Below are 15,353 nucleotides of genomic sequence, written 5' to 3' on the forward strand. Positions count from 1 at the left end.
CAACTACTGCATCCCTTCCATGTCATTCTTCTCTCATAACTACCGTATGGTTTCTGTACAAGTTGTAAACACCTTCTGTGCTCTGTATTTTATCCCTACCACCTTCAGAATTTCAAGTAGTGTTCGGTCTTCATTTCAATCACTGTCTACTAATTCCCGTCGTGGCTGGAATGTAAGGTTGAAATTTACATTTGTGTTCTGGTGGATATGTTTTGATTCTTGTGCTCGCAAAAACAGAATTATAGTACAACGCCAGTTGAATCAATCGCAGAGCATGGCCTACTGATAATGTGGTTCCCAACAACAACAACAACAACAACAACAACTTACACTGAAAGACACAGAGAATGACCGAAACTGAAGTAGTAATCTGCCATGCTAGGAAGCGGAAAATATTGCTCTTTAGTTATCTGCGAACATTATTTTCCATTGAAAAATATTCCATGTTATGTGAAATTATACTAAAGAAAACAATAATTACAATGATAATAGTCTTGCTCTTGACATGTTCTACCATTCCATTCATGTACGAAGTAATTTCCTTTGTGTAAGCCAGCTGCAGCGCTCTAATACGTATACACTCGCACAATTCGTGGAGATTGTGTTTAATAACAGTAAATACACACATAAATATGGTATTCACTAATAACACAAACTTACAATCTCTACAGGTTCTTTAGAAACCTTACGTGCAGAACAACCCAAATAAAACAATTCTGGTAAATGGTTGCACATTTATTTTTAACGTGGTTTGTAAGATAGCAGATAAAGCATACTATCGTCATGGCAGTCAACACGTGTGGAAAACAGTTATTTCCTTGCGATTTGGTCTGGAAACAGCAAATGCTTAATGCTTTAATAATAAGCACGATAACTTCGACGACAAAATGACGAAAATCGTCATCATGGGACGGTCGCCTTTTACGTTTTTACAGGCGACTGCTGGACGACGTTATTAATGTTTTCAAAATTGTCATTTGTTATTGTTAAATCAATGGCAGTTTAGAAATTGGCGAAGAAATTTGCTTAAGCTGAGCGTTTAAGGGAACAATGTCACATGGCAGCGAACTGAAGTAGCTGCGATACTGGGGAGCGGGGAAAAAATCCAGTTGATGTTCATCTGCTTTATCACCTAATGGCTTCTCTTTGTTCTTTTATACGAACAAATAATGCGTGGAAACTTATTGTCATCACCTCAAGAAACTGCAGAATCCTTGCAAAGCCGTGTTTTTCAGAACTCTAGACCAGAGTGGGAAAAAAAATGTTACCAGAATTGTTCCGAACACACAAAAAAATATATAGTGTAGAAACGAATATTGGAAGAAACAGAGAACGAACTTTACAAAGAAAAATTTTTCGTTATTTGGTTTCGTAAAAACGTAAAAAAAGAAGTGATCCTCATAGCGAGCATTCGAGAAAGCTGTGAAGCCTGAGCAGGAAACTTGGAGATCTTCATTTTGCCCACCCACAATAGAATCGAATGTAAGGCTGATTAAGGCGTTGACAAAATCCTGAAAATACTGTACACGTTAAACTATGAACAAACGTAGCGAAGTGGGAAACAAAAAAGGAATGTGCTGGAAGATTTCCTTATCGACGTCAACAGTATGACGCCAGCCGTTTATGTGCGTCGAAGGCTAGTGTGTACTACATTAATACGACGACCTGTGGCGAGCCTAATGACCTTGCCCTCCCACACACCAGCAGGCCAGGTAGAAACTGGTTAGCGATACCATCGTCGCGCGCGGTCAGCAGCAAACTCAAACAAATTATCTTCCGTGGCGCAGCTGTTTCAAGACAATAACGTTAAGTGTAGACATTTCTAGCCAGATACATTCCATATAATTGGTGGCAAAAATGTCAATGTATTCACTGTGCTAGAGAAGAATCTACAGGGTGACGATTATTGAACTATATGAAATAAAATCGTTTTAACTTTTGAACGTGTTGCGTTAGGGCGTTCAAACTGCACGGTTGGCCGCAGGGCGTGATTGGAGTGTTGATATGAATATCGCTTCGATTAGCGACGAAGCCCACTTCCATTCGGATGGGTTCGTTAGTAAGCAAAATTGGAGCATTTGGATGACTGAGAATCCTTATTTTGCGATCGAGAATTCTACTCACCCTCAACAGGTGACTGTGTCCAGTGACGTAAGAATCAGTGCGGTATTCCTTGATGGCCCGGAGACTACCGAACTGCACGTGGAGGTTTTGGAAGATGTTTTCATCCCCATTATTCAAAGTGACCCTGATTTCGACAAGATGTGGTTGATGCAAAACGGAGCTCGATCCCATCGAAGCAGGAGAGTGTTTGATGTCCCGGAGGAGCACTTTGGCGACCGCATTCTAGCTCTGGGGTACCTAGAGGCCACTGGCAATTTGCCGCCATAGTCTCCGTATCTGAACACATACGACTCCTTTTTGTGGGGCTATAATAAAGACAAGGTGTACAGCAATAACTTCAAAACCATTGGTGATCTGAAAGCAGTCATTCAAGATATTATCGACAGCATCGATGTTCTGACACTTCAGATGGTCATGCAGAATTTCGCTATTCGTTTGAGCCACATTATTGCCAATGAGGGCAGGCATATCGAAAATGTCATAACCTAAATCCGAATATGTATAGTGACGTTTACATATTGAATAAAGTGTATGCACGCCGTAGTTTGTAACTAATTTATGTTTTTTTCATATAGTTCAATAATTGTCACCACGTATCATGTGAAAGTGTTTCATATTCCGTTTTTTCTTTGACTGCCTCGAACAACGAACAGCACAACTCATTTCGTTACCTTATTTGTGGCGGGAAAAAGAAAAAAACCGTTTTAACCAATTAGAACTGCGGGACAACGAGAGCAGTCCCTCTTTAATGCTTTGCAGCTACCTGAGTCTTCTCATTATTACTTCTTCTCTATCTCCTAGTCCGGATAGCTTGGTCGAAAGGAGGTTAACGTAGCGGTGCGGCACACATTTTTAAAGTGTCGGGAAATGCGCACATTCCTCAGAAGAAAGAAAGATCACCTCTCGTGGTACTTATAATGATTTATGCCAGTCAAATGTTCCATTTATTATGTCATTACAATATAGTCTATGCAACAGATTATGGAAATCCACAACACACATAGCAAACAGGAAGTTGTGCTGACTGATTTAATCCTTTGTCTCTGTGTGCAATGCAGTGAAGGCAGTGTTACTAATACTGTCAAAGTTTGTCTTATATTCTTTTATTATGTGAAACTTAGTGACTTAACTGTGTTTAGTTCCGATGTAACTATCAACTGCATGGAGAAATCTTTTTGTGTCACTTATGTTGCTTTATCAATTATGTTCTTTCTTTATGTGTACTTTAATTATGTGTAGTACTAATTGTATGTAAGTGTGTTTCTTAACTTGTCAATTATACTTTATAAAACCTCTTGTACATTACTAATGACAACGTTGATTGTATTGCTTAAAGATGGATGAATAAACACACATAAAATAAATAACATTTATCTCATCTGTTTGGAGCTTGGGCGATCACTGTAGTCCAGGAATAGTGGCTTTACTAATTATACGATTGTGAGTTCTAGAGTCAGAGCAATCGAATAGTTAAATTTTGAACAACCATCATCAGTCATGATGGCTCAGGACTTCCTTCATAAGGAGTCACCCTTATTCTGGCTATGGCCTCTTAAAAGTGAAAGGAACAGCAGATAGAAGTTCAAGTGAACTATCTTTCTTTTGCAATGTAAGACGTTCCAGAAAGCTGAAGGATCAGCTAAAATCAACAGAACGAGAGCAAAAGGGAATGAAAACCACTGGATTAAGGACGCATAAACCATCCCGATTTATGTTTTCCGTGGTTTCCGTAAATTATTTCAGACTTATGCTAGGATAGTTCCCAGTATAAGTCCGACTAAATGTCCCAACCTTGTCATTCTGTAATCGTCTGTATATGCGAATTACTTTATTTTTGCTGTTCTTAAAATGTAAACCAAAACATGTCGAACATCTTTGTAAAAGAGATCTGCGGATAAATAAAATTACTACTACTACTACTACTACTACTACTACTGCTACTACTACTACAACTATCCCCAGCAAATGCAGTCTGTTATTAAAGTGTCATGATGATCTTCTCTTTGGAAAAAGATTCCCGATCAGTGCCTCATACGGATTTCCGGGAGGGAACTGTCTAGAGGTAGGTAACTGTAAGAAAAAATTGAAAAAAAAAATGACAAACATTCTACGAATAAGAGTGTGGAATACCAGAAGTTTGAATGTGGTAGGAAAGATTGAAAAAGTCTGCAAAGATCTAGCTACAGCAGAAATCAGTGAAATAAAATAGAAAGAAGATAAGGATTTCTGATCAGTCGAATACACGTTAATATCAGTACCAGCAGAAAATTGTACAAAAGAGAGGGATACGTTAAGAATAAGAAGGGAGAGCGAAGAATGAGTAAATGTGAACTGTTTAGCGATATGATTATTCTCATCAGAACCGACAGAAAAACATTAACAGCAACTACGGTCAAAGTATCATGCCTTGAACAAAAGTAGATGACCAAGGGACAGAGACAGTATGTAAGGGCAACCAGTGGGTGCCTCAGTGTGTAAAGAGACATAAAAAATTAATAATCACGGGGAATGGAAGACTGTAATAGGAGAAGAAATAGAACACAAAGTTGCGGGAGTATACGACCTCGGTAGTAGGAGAGAAAGGGGTGAAAGACTCCTTGAATTCTGCGATAAATGTCGGTTTATAATAGCAGATACACTTTCCAAGAATTACAAGAGGCGGGGTATTTCGAAGACGCAGAGCACCCACCATTAGACTAACAATTTGCAAGTTTTTGGAAGAATTGCAATCAAACAAGGCAGAAGGGATGGAGGACATTCCTTCAAATTCCTAAAACTATGGGAGAAGTGAAAACTAAGCGAGTATACAAATCAGTGTTTGGAATCTATGAGACAGAAGACAAGAGCAGATAAATGTGAGAACAATCGCACAGTCAGCTTAAAATCTCAATGCACACAAGTTGCTGACAAGAAATATATAACTTACCGAAGAATGGAAATGAAAAATTAGGGTCTTTACTGAAGGTAAAGAAACTAGAAAAGGAGTTATGATGTTATATCTGGTAATGGAAGTAGCACTTAGGAAAAATCAAGAAAGGTTCACAGGATTTGTAGACCCAGAAAAAGCACTTGACAATGTAAAATGGTGCAAGATGTTCGTAATTCTGAAGGAAGTGCTCGGATTACAAAGGGTGTATGAGACTAGGATGCACTATTTCGACCCTGCCGTTCAATCAATACACTGAAGAAGCAATGACAGAAATAAAAGAAAGGTTCAGAATAGGATTTAAAATTCAGAGTGAAAGGATACCACGGATAAAATACGCTGATGACATGGAAAGTGAGGAATAATTAAATAACCTGTTGAATGGAATCAACAGTCTACTGAACACAGAAATGGACTAAGAGTAACGGAGAAATGAATAAGTTATCAAGAGCAGCAGAAATGAGATTAGTGATAAACTTGACATCAAATGTTGTGGGCCATCTAGTAGACGAAATGAAAGAATTTTGCTACGTTGGATGCAAAATAACACATGACATACAAAGCAAGGACATAAAAAGCAGGGTAGGTGAGACAAAGAGGGCATGCATCTGGCTACAGCCCACTTCACACAGGACGGCGCTTCTACGCATAGGGGCGGAGCGATAGGGAGGCGTGGAGGGGATGAGGTTCGCGCATGCGTGGCGGCAGAGAGAGGGAAAACGGAAGTCCGTGTTCCCGAACTGTGTTGCTGTGGACAACAATCATGTTTGTTTCCCTTCGGTACATCGTATTATACGTACAAATCTATGAGGGAATAATGTTTTTTACAACCGATTTCGATCATTCGTCTGCATGAGAGAAATCTTACTTGTGAGTCTTGAGGTTGTGTCCACTGATCTACAGCAACTGTCTGTGATGTTGGAAGACGACAACAGCTAATACAGCCTTGTGAAGAAGTCAAGAACAATTTTTCTCAAAATGATGATTGTCTAACGACAAGATCATCGAAAATAGTTGCAATAATTGCCATTCATTGAGACTTGGACCGCATTATAAGTAAAAATGCAATATATAACAAAATAGCTTCAAATTTAAACCGAAATCATTAAATTCGTTTGAAAATTGCTTCTGCTCCGTATAATTTTGTAAATGTGAATACTTCGCATATGTGGGTGTGTTTCACAGCTGTTGAATGTAAATCACTATGTGTAAAAAAGAATTACTGGTAGTAAACGCTAGTGAGAAGCACTATCGTAAAAAAAACTTTTAGTATGTTATCACATTTTTTGGTGTCAACAGGCATTATGAGTTTAAACTAACTCGTTTGACATTACAGTGGGAGAACACATTTTCAGTCCATTGAACAAGCAAACAACGGAACATCTGTGAGTAACTCGACGGAATGCTGACCGATAACGTCGAAAACCACCGATATCTCGACAAGTAACCCTCCCTTTCATTTTAAGGCATTTTCCAATTCGTGCCATGATAACGACGGGGGTTAACGTGTCCAAATACTGGATTTTTTGACGAAGTTATCCAGACGCATTCTCGCTAGTAATACAACAGGCTGGGAAAAGCTAAACTTCTCCTTGACAATGGTTAAATGGCTCTAAGCACTATGGGTTTTAACATCCCAGTCCCCTAGACTTAGAATTACTTAAACCTAACTAACCTAAGGACATCACACACTTCCATGCCCGAGGCAGGATTCGAACCTGCGACCGTAGCAGCAGCGTGGTTCCGGACAGAAGCGCCTAGAACCGCTCGGCCGCACGGCCGGCCTTTGGCAATATGTTGAACATTATAGTCTGAATACTTCACAGGCTACATATTGCAAATCAGTAAAAGCTAGGAAAATCTCACGTACAGTGTATGCAATTGACATGTTGACAAAAATGTTTTTAATCCACGAGTCTTTAAATCCAAGAAAGATTATTACTTTACTTTATTTCAAGGTCTACTCTGTAATACCATCTGCTATCTGATACCATGGCCAAACTATCTGATTGTAAATACAGAATGATACGTTCAAGGCTTTTATCCATCTTCACCTCCCTATGAAAGTCTTACTTTTGAAACTTTTCAGCATGACACACATAGTGTGCCCACGCTGAATGGGGATGCTGTCTATAGCTTCATGCACACGCCTTTCAATGTCGGTTATCTTGAATGTTTTGTTTTTCTCCTCACATAGCTCGTAACCTGTGCACAAATTAATTCTATCGGATTATGCTGGTAGTAATATGTGGGTAAATGCAAAACTGTATGACCACATTCACATGCAAGAAAGTCAAATTTGTACTATCTTACGCGTCTTTCAGAAATTAATGAAATGCAGAAGTTCAGCACCAGTCTGGCCCATATTGTCCAGAATATTTTTATTTTTCAGCCAGAGTACAATATCCCCTTTCCTGGTGCTCGTACCTGGTCATTTCTCTCTAACAGCTGAATGATAACTGGCACGATAATTACAACGACCGACTTCGAAGCTAGGCATGACAAGAATTGTTGGTTTGTTGATTTGGGGGAGGGGATCTAACCGCGAGGTCACTGGCCTCATCGCGTTAGTGGAGGATGGGGGAGGAAGTCGGCCATGCTCTTTCAAAGGAACCATCCTGGCATTTGCCTGAAGCGATTTAGAGGAATCACGGAAAACCTAAATCAGGATGGCTGGCTGGATATGTGTTTGAACCGTCATTCTGCCCAATGCGAGTCCAGTGTGCTAACCACTGTGCCACCTCGCTCGGTGCAAGAATTGTTCAGTGAATCACTTCTTAATTTCCGAATGGTAGTCACTACTGTTTTTCTTACAGATAAACACAAGTTTCCTCTCAGGAACCAAATCAGAAGAAGACACAGCTTACAGAATAAGTATCCGAGAACCTTTTCCTTGCGGAATTCTAAAACTGCCAGTACCATCACTCATTTTCCATCAGGTCCATCATGGAATAATTCTGATTCACCCATGTTTCATCGAGGTAATACACTGTTGAACTACCTCCTTCTCTTGTATCGTACACCTTTATAACAGACTCGCTTCGTGCTGCTTCTATGTCACTTCTTTCAATTAAAAGCTCTCTTCTTAATATGTTTAAAACCAATGTATTTTAAAATTCTTTACGTTGACGAAGCGCTACCTTTGAAGCCAATTTCCTCAGGCGTAATTTCAAGTTTTTGGATGTTGGGTATTACCTTCTTTTATACATTTCAGACACGGAGCACTTTGAAATATCGTTGTCAAAACCATTTATTTGTGTTACAAGTTTCTTGCGATTTCGATTACTTACAGGCGACACGAAAACAAATTTTCCTGAGATTTCTAAAGCTTCGACACTTTTGTTTACTATTCTCTGTACAGTTCTCTTGCCGACACGTCTCGAGTCTTAAAAATGTCAATAATGGAAGTATCGCTTTCAGTTTCACATTTGAAAAAGTTAATCATGCGGGACATAAACCTCATTGACTGCTTGTGAAACATCTGCATCTACATGATTACTCTGCAATTCACAAATAAGTGCCTGGCAGAGGGTTCACAGAACCACCTTCAAGCTATTTCTCTACCGTTCCCCTTTCTAACAGCACGCAGGAAAAACGAACGCTTTTATCTTTCCATGTGAGCTCTAATTACTCTTATTTTATTATGATGAACATTCATCCCTATGTATGTGGGCGTCAACAAAGTATTTTCACACTCCGAGCAGAAAGTTGGCGTCTGAAATTTCATGAGAAAATCCTGCCACAACGAAAAACGCCTTTGTTTTGATGATTGCCACCCCAATTCGCGTATCATATCTGTGGTAGTCTCTCTTCTATTTCGCGAAAAAACAAAACGAGCTGCCCTTCTTTGAACTTTTTCGCTCAATTCCATCTGATGTGGATCCCACACCTGACAGCAATACTTCAGAAGGGGGCAGAAAAGCATATTGTAAGTAGTCTCTTTAATAGATATGTTGCATGTTTTAAGTGTTCTACCAATAAATCGCAGCCTTTAGTCTGCTTTGCCCTCAACGTTATCCATGTGATAGTTGCATCTTAAGTTATTCGTAATTGTAATCCCGAAGTATTTAGATGAATTTACAGCCTTTAGAATCGTGTACTTTATCCTGTGAACCGAATTTAGCGGATTCCGCTTAGTACTCATGAGGATAACTCCAGACTTTTCGTTGTTTACAGTCAACTGCCACTTTTCTCACCATACAGATACCTTGTCAAAGTAGTTTTCTAATTTGTTTTAATCTCTGATGACTTTACAAGACGATAAATCATAGCATCATCTGCAAACAGTCTGAGAGGGCTGCTCAGATTGTGTCCTAAATCGTTTATTACATCAGGAGCTAACAAACGCCAGATATCACCTCCATCACTTCTGTTTTATCCGACGATTTTACATCAATTACTACATGCAGTGATCTTTCCGACAGGAAACCACGAAACTAGTCGCACGACTAAGATGATACTCCATAGGCACGCAATTTAATTAAAGGTGCTTGTGAGGAACTTCACATTTATTGCCGTCACATGATATCATTTGGAAATCACACTGAAACGTTTACGGAAACACATTCGCAGTTATACTGCTACAAGAAAGTAACATCGACATCTGAGTGAATGAAACTGCATTGTAGCAAAATACGGCAACAGCATAGCTTCTGGGAGAGATATTTTCGCAGTCCAGTTTATAACTCGCGGCTAGCCGCTCGGAAAGAGAGTGAATCTTATTGGCTACTAGCAGTTAATGGTGGGTAATGCGCAGAAAGGCTGAAAATAAGACAGCCTTCCAATATGACTCCAGCTGTAATAGGACCTTACTAGTATCAAACATCGACCTTAACTCGTGAAATAAATTTCAGTGAATATATGTATGGAACACATCATTGTACAGATGTGAATGTGGACTGTGGGAAAAACAGAAAAGAAGAGAATCGAAGCATTTGAGATGTAGTGTTACAGAAAGATGTGAAAATTAATTGGACCGATAAGACAAAAAAGTAGGTTCTACGCAGAATCGGCGAGGGAGGGGATATGCAGAAAACACTGTCTATAAGAAGGGATATAGGACGATAAGACGTCTGTTAAGACATCAGAAAAGTACTTCTGCAGTTCTAGCACAGCCTGATGTTAGACATTAGACTGTAGTTCTGGTGCAGCGGTACTCATCAACCAGTCGAACGCGATCGACAGGTCGATCGCCATGGCTTAGTAAGTCGATCTTTCAAAATCTTTGTCCAGAATCTGCTTAAATGAGTCATTTTTGTAAAATACCTGTTTGTCAACAACGAGTGTTTCGCACGCTATCTGTAGGCGGTAAATCTGATGACATTGTCTCCGTCTCTTTAGTCTCCATCTGCATTTCGACACTTTTAATGCTGGCACCAAGCATCACTCTTTCTTCCTGCATGATGAAGTTATGTGTTTGTGAAAAACGAGTGCAACTAAACCCAGGAAAACGTGCCACTTGTATGCTGAGTGGGAAGAACACAACCGATTTTCGGATTTCCAAACAATGTTCTAGCTTTCATACTACAACCTTTTCAAAAAGTAAATGTGGAAGATGGTTCTAGTAAAGCGAGTATTCCCTACTCTTGTTGTGAGACTGAACTTGAAGTGGAAATAATCCGATTTCAAAATATTTTCTTAAAGTCAAAATACAGCGAAAATAACGTATGGAAATCAGTGAGTGTAAAAACCTACCCTAACGCTGTAAAAGTGGCATCGTATGTTTCACTGTCTTTTTGATCAGCTTATCTATGTGAGGCAGCGTTTTCATCAATGAACATAGTGAAATCTAAGTAAAGAAATCTGCATCGCCCTCATCTTTCAGACTGTGTAAGGTTAGCCCTAATAAATTATTCACCGATTAAAATACACTTGCCAATGATATGCAGAGCCAAGTATCTCACTAAACGTTTTCAACATTTATGATTGTGGAGCCTATATGTTAATGTTTACACACATGTAATATCTTCAAAATTAAGTAGTAAGTTAGTTGTACAACTTCTGATGGATAAATAATTACCCTTTATGTATTTGTGTAATTAAAATGGTTCACAATAATGATGGAAGCTGAAGAAATGAATTAAAATTTGTGTTGCAGCCAGGACTCGAACATGGGTCTCCTTGTTCACTAGGCAGAAATGCCGACCATTACATCACTGCAGCACTATTGTCAACACTGCTGCATGGACCAGTCGAGTGTCCTCCCCAACACAAACTTCAACTCATATCTTCAGCTTATTTTCTCCCTACATTGTATCTGCTGCTAGGGCTCTCCAGCATTGGAATAGCACTCCAGCACCGGATGTAATGGGGAAGTCCAGTGCGTCAGTGATCTTATAGATCTTAGAGTTTGTTCATTGTGGCTACAGGGTTTTTGTGTTTGAAACTTAGTGAATTTTTAAGTCAGTAGATCTCTAAATGGACTAAATTGCATGTAGCTGATCTCAAGCCTAAAAAAGCTGAACACCCCTGTTCCAGACAAAGCCTGTAATAGAAGACATGGAATGGCATACATTCAGCAAATAATTGAGAAAGTTGGGTATAAAAGCTATTCTGAGGTGAAGAGGTTGGCACAGGAGAAGAAGTTGTGGCTGGTTGTATCAAACTAGTCACAAGGAGGATGACCAGAACTTTTAACTAGATGCGTAGTTGATTCTGTGATGATCCAGGACGCAATCGCTAACGAATGTAGGTCAGCCCTGCACTACACAGACAAAGCGATTAATTGAGAAGCAGAGTATGTGTAGCTTGCTTATGGGAGTTTTTTAGGTTAAAAGAACTGCTCTGTTGGGTCGATGATGAACTGAGGACTGTAATCTGTGAAAGATGTAGAACAGTAGCATTATTCAAAGAGAACATTTGCTCTTGTGGATCATGGTTCATGTAGAGAACATTTTAACACTGCATTTGTTAACAAGAGAAACAACTATGATAAGATACCAGATTACCCTTGCTCTTTTTTTGCGGTCCTTAGTCTTCTGACATTTGATGTGCCCGGCACCACGATTTCCTATTCTGTACCAATCTCTCCAGTCACACTTATCAACAGTAATAAGTCCTACATTACAGTATGAACATAAAGCTGGCTGAAATCAGAAGGAAATAGCAGTGAAATCTAAATTTGTGATAGGAATATACATAGCAATGGTGGGCTGGATGACATTGGTGGTAGAGTATATTGTGACGAACTCGATATCTAGCGACATTCTTACAGAGTCTGAATCTAAATAACATGGATAAGAGTAAGCTTTGTGAGTGAGTAAAGCCAGATGCTGCCTCAAGAGTAATAAAAAGGTAGAATGCTTCAAATAAAAAGTATTGCTGGTAAAGTACCTGATCATGCTACTGGTATACTAAGAGATTTCAACTTGTTAGTTGTAGAATGGGAAAGGTGCCTGGAACAGGAATTGTTCTAAGATTATTCTCAAGGTTTTTTTATATATTTAAATTGTTTTTAGATTATTACCTCAAATATCTGGTTAGAAAAGCAATTCATATGGGCAACATCTTTATTCTGCTAGGATCAAACAAAACTGACATTTTCAAATCAATTAATGCTCGGAAGGGAACCACTGACCATAAGTCTGCTGCAGTAGCAATGACTACCGGTATATATGTTTGAAGGAACAAGATAAGTAGGAAAATAATTTTTTAGCAAGAATGACAGCAAACACACTGGAGAGTATTCAAGTAGTGAGCTTATCTCTGGGACGAAAATGTGTAAAAACAAGTAAAATTCAAAATGACTGCCCAGAATGCTTTAGGCACGCTTGTACCGTGCAAAAGTGTGAGGACTGGGAAAGATCAGCCGAAGCTTAATGGCCATGTTTCATAGTTGTTACAAAAGCAAAATGACAGATTTGAACGAAGTCACAAAATTCTTTGACAAACAAAAGTGGAACACCGCCAAAACAATCGTCAAGAAAACAACGCAAATGTTCAATGAATGGTAAGCACAATTTTGTACACTAATCTGTCGAAAAATCTTAAGAAGTTTTGGTCTTACGTAAATGAATAAAAAGATATAAACTATCTACACCATCGCTCAGTGGTATTTCTGACTCTGAAATGGAAATCGAAAGAAGAGGGCTGAAATACTGAATTTGGTATTCCGAAACTGTTCCTGCATAAGATCATAATATGGGTTCTCCTTTGAGTTATCACACGAAGAACAAAGTGACAGGTGTTAAAATAAATGACCACGTAATAAAAATTCAGATAAAATCAATCAACAAAGAAATCTGATATGATAAAAGAACCTGTACCAGTCTTTCTAGTAGTATGTGAAAGAACTTGTTTCACTTACAGCTGTAGTTTATGACAGGTGGCTGAAGTACTGTAACGAAGTGTTCCAAGTGATTGGTAAAAGCAGTTGACTGGCAGATGGGCATAAATATAGGCTCTTGACATCAAGCTGTAGTACAATTACACATGTTTTATGTTCACATATTACAACACTTTTAGAGACTGAAAAACCAGCTGAAAGAATGATGATCTTGTGGAGCTCAGCTTGGCCTGTGCATTCATAGGAACCAGAAGGCAGTTGGTAATGCCACACACATAGATTCCAAGGTCCTTGGCTTTCAGCAGACGTTCTATGAAGTTCCACAATGTCGCTTAGTGAACAAAATATGAGCTTACGAAATATCAAACAGTATTTGTGGTTGTGTTCAGGCCTTTCTTGCAGACAGAACTCAATATGTCTTTGGCGACATAGCAATTATACCTTGCCTCTGACTAACATAATAAACATCGCTGCCCTGTGCAGAAGAGTGCAGAATAATGCCTGTGACGGGTTGGTATTTGTCGAACCTCTAACCGGTACAGACCATCGATGTAATTCAGTCCAGCAAAATGAAGTATGGATTTATCTATCACACTCCGCATATCTTTTACAATGAATGCACTCCGGTGGTACCTTATTTTGTACACTGGTGCCCCGTCTACCACGCTGCATCGTGATTTTGTGCAAATCTGTAGCGCATGTTGGGTACTTGACAGTGCTGCCATTGTTCGCCGCATCGCCTCAGAGCGACAACGTCGACACCGAGGATATTTCCCAAACAGTGCCACAATGTGATATGAACATTCTGTGTGACAATTTACAAAGTAACCTTCGAAAGGAACTTAAGTGCAGTGATTTAAACAGAAACAATGCCGAGTGGAGTAAGGGATAATGGCGCCCTGTTTGTCCTGCAACTGTTACCTCGTGTGCTCCTAGTTTCTCCTCTGTTACAGTTCCCACGCCTACCCGCGGACTTCCGAACCTTTCCAGTGACTTTTCGAGCCACAATACTATACGGATGTTCCTAACGGCGTCTATACAACGCATCAACAATGGACTCTATCAAATAATCCTGACGTTATTTCGTCCATTGCTTGGATGTATGGACAGCAAATTACGATGGCCAACCCCACCACAGTGTCAGAGTCTCTTGTTGCAACTACACTCCTGGAAATGGAAAAAAGAACACATTGACACCGGTGTGTCAGACCCACCATACTTGCTCCGGACACTGCGAGAGGGCTGTACAAGCAATGATCACACGCACGGCACAGCGGACACACCAGGAACCGCAGTGTTGACCGTCGAATGGCGCTAGCTGCGCAGCATTTGTGCACCGCCGCCGTCAGTGTCAGCCAGTTTGCCGTGGCATACGGAGCTCCATCGCAGTCTTTAACACTGGTAGCATGCCGCGACAGCGTGGACGTGAACCGTATGTGCAGTTGACGGACTTTGAGCGAGGGCGTATAGTGGGCATGCGGGAGGCCGGGTGGACGTACCGCCGAATTGCTCAACACGTGGGGCGTGAGGTCTCCACAGTACATCGATGTTGTCGCCAGTGGTCGGCGGAAGGTGCACGTGCCCGTCGACCTGGGACCGGACCGCAGCGACGCACGGATGCACGCCAAGACCGTAGGATCCTACGCAGTGCCGTAGGGGACCGCACCGCCACTTCCCAGCAAATTAGGGACACTGTTGCTCCTGGGGTATCGGCGAGGACCATTCACAACCGTCTCCATGAAGCTGGGCTACGGTCCCGCACACCGTTTGGCCGTCTTCCGCTCACGCCCCAACATCGTGCAGCCCGCCTCCAGTGGTGTCACGACAGGCGTGAATGGAGGGACGAATGGAGACGTGTCGTCTTCAGCGATGAGAGTCGCTTCTGCCTTGGTGCCAATGATGGTCGTATGCGTGTTTGGCGCCGTGCAGGTGAGCGCCACAATCAGGACTGCATACGACCGAGGCACACAGGGCCAACACCCGGCATCATGGTGTGGGGAGCGATCTCCTACACCGGCC

Source organism: Schistocerca cancellata, chromosome 1 (genome assembly GCF_023864275.1).
Source record: "Schistocerca cancellata isolate TAMUIC-IGC-003103 chromosome 1, iqSchCanc2.1, whole genome shotgun sequence".
In the NCBI taxonomy this organism is placed as follows: domain Eukaryota; kingdom Metazoa; phylum Arthropoda; class Insecta; order Orthoptera; family Acrididae; genus Schistocerca; species Schistocerca cancellata.